Below are 6,159 nucleotides of genomic sequence, written 5' to 3'. Positions count from 1 at the left end.
GTTTAAGTTCTTTGTAGATTCTGCACTCCAGCCTGGGTAACAGAGCGAGACTCCAGTTCCAAAATTCATTGTGTGATAATTGCACATCTGTAAATATACTAAAAACCACTGAATTGTACCCAATAAAGTACTAAATTGTATGATATATGAATTATATCTCAATAATGCTAATTACCCTCCCCCCACCCCATTAGAAACCGGACTGCACAGCAGGGGGTAAGTGACCATTACCACCTGAGCTCTGTCTCCTGTCAGATCAGCCAAGGCTGATTCTCATGGGAGCATGAACCCTACTGTGAACTACACAATTGAGGGATCTAGGTTGTGCGCTCCTTATGACAGTCTAATTCCCCCAACTCCCACTATCATCTGTGGAAAAATTGTCTTCCACAAAACTGGTCCCTGTTGCCAAAAAGGTTGCCAAAACTGTTGCTCTAGAGAGTAAATCTCCAAGTCTTCTGCCTCAGCCTCCCAAGTGGCTGGGACTTCAGGTGCCTGCCACCATGCCTGGCTAATTTTCGTATTATTAGTAGAGACGGGGTTTCACCATATTGGCCAGGCTTGTCTCAAACTCCTGACCTCATAATGCTAATTATTTACGAGACTTAAATGAAGTTGCATGTTTATCAAAGCATAATCCAATCAATAGTGATTTTAATTTAATTCTGTGTCAACTAAGAGGGTAGACTGTAGCATCAGATGTGTTGGGTTTGAATCCCTGGTTTTTTAGACGAATCTCCTTCAAAAGCAATTGGGTCTTAAAATTTTCATTTACTTGAAATCACAATCCATGAAGTTGCTTTAGTATTTCATCCTTGACAAACCAGAAATGACTGGAGAAACTTTTAAGTTTTTGGAATAAAGGACAAATACAAAGCAGGAAATAGTTTTAATTTAGAAACATCTAATCCTAGACAATTTAGTAACATTGATTATAGCACAATTCTTGAGCACTAACTATGCACCAAGCAGTGTTTAATTGCTCTCTTTTAATCCTTACCTGGGCTCAAGTAATCCTCTTGCCTCGGCCTCCCAAAGTGTGGCGGTTATAGGCAAGAGCCACCGTGCCCAGCCCTGGGTTCTTTTTCTTGCATTATAGGAAGATGACATTTCCCGGCCTTGCTTGCCATGTGACTTGGACATGTACAGTAGTGATTTGTGTCTCCTCCATACCAAGACGTAAAACCTCACGTCATTGCAAGTGCTTTCTCTTCCTCGTCATGGTGGCCACATACTAAGGTGGCAGCGACAAAAAAACGGAAGGAGCCCAGAACCCTGAGTCACCTGCCTGACCCATACCACGCTGTGATGTGAAGGAGAAATACAGCTTGATTGTGTTACTGAGTTTGGGGGGTTGTTTGTTACAGCAGCTAGCATCAATTATCTCTTGTGAAATCACACAGCTAACAATTGAGCCAGTGTCTGGACCTAGATCTATTGCCTACAGAGCCCCACATTTAACTACTATTTTCTGGCCTCTTTATTGCCCCATACACTTGAAATATAAATTTTAAAAGACATTTTATTCTTTTTTGTATCCATCAGAATTTATTGAATCCTGATTATTTTTTCCTTAATGTTGATTTTGTAGACTCATTTGCAGGAAGAACAATGTCAGGCAGAGAGAAGGAATTGAATGAGTATTTTTAACAAATATGTAGATGTTAATATAATTTACTTATTTGCAATTTTCAAAGCTATACGATATTCTATCTCATTTCCAGTGTGGCAGTGGCAAAAAAATGAAAGGAGCCTAGAACCCCAAGTCACCTACCTGACCCACACCAGGCTATGATGTGAAGGAGAAATACAGCTTGATTGTGTTACTGAGTTTGGGGGGTTGTTTGTTACAGCAGCTAGCATCAGTTACTCTCATACAGATGTGTAAATAGATATTTGCACTATAATGTTTTAGGCCCTGCTCCAGCTCTTCCTACAGTGTGAGACATGGCAACCCTCATGAGTTATTTGTTCAGTAAAAGATGAATTTAGAGGTGGACACATTCCTTTGTTACAGTGGGGGTCTGAAGGAGTGTTGAAGGGTGGGAAAGCCACCTCAGTCTATGGAACGGCATGTGTACTATCACTGATCTTTCCATGTAACACTCTTTCTCATGCCAAGAATGCCCTTTTCTCAGAGGTGCAGCTACCATATCAAACCATCCACTTTCCGGTCCCAAAGCATGAGCAGTGCAGGCCTGGCTGTGAAGGTCTCTCAGGTCAGAGAGTTTTATGCCGTATTCCCCCATCCCTTCTTCAGAGAAGGTAATCTTTTCTAGAGAAGTGTGTTCTTCCGCCATTGACCCCTGGCAGTTGGTAACATTTTCACCAGCCTTTCTCCTATTAAACTGCAGGGATGCAGCAGCCCAAAGCCATAGAAAACTTGGCAAATGTGATTTTCCATGTGTACTAACACTCATTGCTTGAGCCCACTTTCCTTGAGGTCCTAACCATGCACGTTAAGATAGATGGCTTATTAATCCCTGTTGTTCTCGGTGTATTAAGGCTAGATTAATAGATTTAACTTATATAAATGTTCATTTATTTTATCATTTCCTTTTAGCTTTGCCTCTAACAAAACCCCTACTCTTGGGGTCAGGGCACCTAGAAACGTGCTCATACCCTTTAATCCTGTTGATGAGTACCCGTGGGTATCCATCACAAGGAATAGGATGATAGAAAATGAGTAACATATGCAGAGATTCAGAGTATTTGCTACTAAAAGAGCAAAAGCACTGGAAATGGGATAGAATATCATATAGCTATGAAAATTGCAAATAAGTATATTAACATCTACAGATTTGTTAAAAATATTCATTCAGTTCCTTCTCTCCACCTGACATTGTTCTTCCTGCAAATGAGTCTACAAAACCAACATTAAGGAAAAAATAAGCAGGATTCAATAAATTCTGATGAATACAAAAAATAATAAAATGTCTTTAAAAATTTATATTTCAAGTGTGTGGGGCAACAAAGAGGCCAGATAATAGTAGTGAAGCGTGGGGCTCTGTAGGCAATAGATCTAGGTCCAGATACTGGCTCAATTGTTAGGTGTGTGATTTTACAAGAGATAATTTCTTTAAACCTCAGCTTTTGCTTGTCTGTTTTAATCTGAAAAATGGGGATAATAATGATTCCTGTCTTACAGGATAAAATCAGATAATATGAAAGCAGTTAGCACAGTGCCTGGCACATAGAAAATATTTAACTCAGCCAGGTGCAGTCGCTCATGCCTGTAATGCCAACAGTTTGGGAGGCCGAGGTGGGCAGATCTCCTGAGGTCAGGAGTTTGAGACCAGCCTGGCCAACATGGCAAAACCCCGTCTCTACTAAAAATACAAAAAAATTAGCCAGGTGTGGTGGCACACGCCTGTAGTCCCAGCTGCTCGGGAGGCTGAGGCAGGAGCCTCAAACAAACAAACAAACATAAAAAATATTTAACAAGCCTGATTGTGTTTATTTTTTTATATATTTATTTATTTAGTTTGAGACGGAGTCCCACTCTGTCACCCAAGCTAGAGTGCAGTGGCACAACCTCGGCTCACTGCAACCTCCACCTCCCTAGTTCAAGCTATTCTCCTGCCTCAGCCTCCGGAGCAGCTGGGACTACAGGCATGCGCCACCACACCGGGCTAATTTTTTTGTATTTTTAGTAGAGATGGGGTTTTGCCATGTTGGCCAGGCTGGTCTCGAACTCCTGACCTCAGGTGATCCGCCCGCCTCGGCCTCCCAAAGTGCTGGCATTACAGGCGTGAGCCACCATGCCTGGCCTTAACAAGCAACATGGCGAAACCCCGTCTCTACAAAAAACACAAAAACTAGCCGGGCATGGTTGCATGCACCTGTAATCCCTGATACTTGGGAGGCTGAGGTAGGAGGATCACTTGAGACTGGGAGGCAGAGGTTGCAGTGAGCTGAGATCATGCCACTGCATTCCAGCGTGGGTGACAGAGTGAGACTCTGTCTCAAAAAAAAAAAAAAATTACATATATATATAATATATATATATAAATCATATATATAATATATATAATATATATATAAATCATATATATAATATATATAACAAATGTTAACTATTTTTATTATCATCATATTTATATTAACAAATGCACACTAGAAATGCGAATCACTTCTTTTCTCTGGGTACTGATCACATTACATGCTCCTCCTGGTTTTCCTCCTCCGCCCTGGCTGCTCCTTCTGTCTCCTCTGCCAGCTCCTCACTCCACCCAAGCTCTCCAAGTTGGGCTCTTCAGGGCTTGGTTATGTGCTCTGTACCTTCCTTTCTCTTTCTCTTTCCAGGAGATCTCCTCCAGCCCCATAGCCTTAAATATCAAATTTACACCTTCTGGCCAGAAATCCCCCCCGAGCTTCAAGTCCATCTGTCTCCTAGACTTCTCCACTTGGAAGTCTAATACCTATCTTAAATTAAAAGTTCAAACCTGAATACTTGGTTGTACATCCTGGCCAACTTTTTTCTTTCCCCACTCTTTCTTTCTAAGTATATATCAATATATTCCACCCATTTGCTCAAACAAACAAATACTAGGAGCCACTCTTGATTCTTTTCTTTCTTTATTCCCATATTTAATTTATTAGCAAATTTTGACTTTAACTCTAAAATGAAACCCCGATTCATCCCTTCCTCTCCTTCTACCTGGCTATCTAGTCCAAGTCACCCTCATCTCCTGCTGTTGCTCCTTAATTGTGGTCTCTCACTTCCCTCTTGCCATTCCCTCCCAAGCTCCTCCCCACCCCTGGACCCCAAACACAACTTCAACATCTACAGTGATGTTTAAAATTGTGATTAAAAAATACGTAGTATAAAATTTATCATCTTAACCATGTTTAATGTGATGTTATTTGCATGCGTATTGTTGGACCACAGATCTTTAGAACTTTTTATCTTGCAAAACTGAAACCCTGTAACCACTGAACAACAATTTGTTTTCTTCCTCATCCTGATCCCTGGCAATCAACATTCTGCTTTGTGTTTATAAGAGTTTGACTACTTTAGATATCTCATAGAAGTAAAATCATGCAATGTTTGTCCTTTATTGACTGGCTCACTTCACTTAGCTTAGTATCCTTAAGGTTCATCCATATTGTGGCATATGACAGGAATTCCTTCTTTTTTAAGGCCGCATAATATTCTATTTTATGTGTATAGTGCATTTTCTTTACCCATTCATCCATTAATGGGTTGCTTCTCTCTTGTGGCTATTGTGAATAAAGCTGCATAAACATGAGTGTGCAAATATCGCTTCTGTTTTCAATTCTTTTGGATATGTACCCAGAAGTGGGCTTGGTGGATCATATGAGGATTTTATTTTTAGTTTTTTTGAGGAACTTCCACACTGTTTTCCTTAGTGGCTCTACCATTTTACATTCCCACCAGCAGTGCACAAGGGTGTCAATTTCTCTACACCCTGGCCGAGACTTGTTATTTTCTGGAATGTGTTTGTTTGATCATTTGAGAGTGGTCATCCTAATGGGTGTGAGGTGATATCTCATTGTGGTTTTGAGGAGTGATCTTTTAAAAATATAGATATTGTCACGTTCCTTTTTGGAACCTTCCAATGGCTTTCCTTGAACTTAGAATGACATCTAAGCACCTTACTTTTTTTTTTTTTGAGATGGAGTCTCACTGTGTTGCCCAGGCTGTAGTGTAGTGGTGCAATCTTGGGTCACTGCAACCTCCGTCTCACGGGTTCAAGCAATTGCCCTGCTTCAGCCTCCCGAGTAGCTGGGATTACAGGTGTGCACCACCAAGCCCTGCTAATTTTAAGTACCTTACTTTGGCCTCCAAAATCTTATCTCTGTCCATACTCTGGCCTTTATTTTCATCTCCAGGGCTTCTTGCTTATGGTGGTACGGTCACAGTGAATGCGTTTGACTCCTTAACCACGTGAGCGTGGCCCTGTTTTCCCATGTGCAGTTCCTTCTGCTTGGGTCTTTCTCTTCCTTTTCACATGGCCGGTTCCTTCTCATTATTCAGGTCTTAGCTCAAATGCTACCACATCCAAGGTGGCATTCAAGCTGTCCCATCTCAAATCCTTCTCCCAGACACTCTAAATTCTATCACCCTGTTTGTTTCACTTTTGCTTTTTGTAGCAGTTTTCAACACCTGAAATTATTTTGCCAATTTAGCTGTTG

Source organism: Theropithecus gelada, chromosome 11 (genome assembly GCF_003255815.1).
Source record: "Theropithecus gelada isolate Dixy chromosome 11, Tgel_1.0, whole genome shotgun sequence".
Classification (NCBI taxonomy): domain Eukaryota; kingdom Metazoa; phylum Chordata; class Mammalia; order Primates; family Cercopithecidae; genus Theropithecus; species Theropithecus gelada.
The sequence above is the reverse complement of the archived record's forward strand: the minus strand, read 5'-3'. Positions refer to the sequence as shown.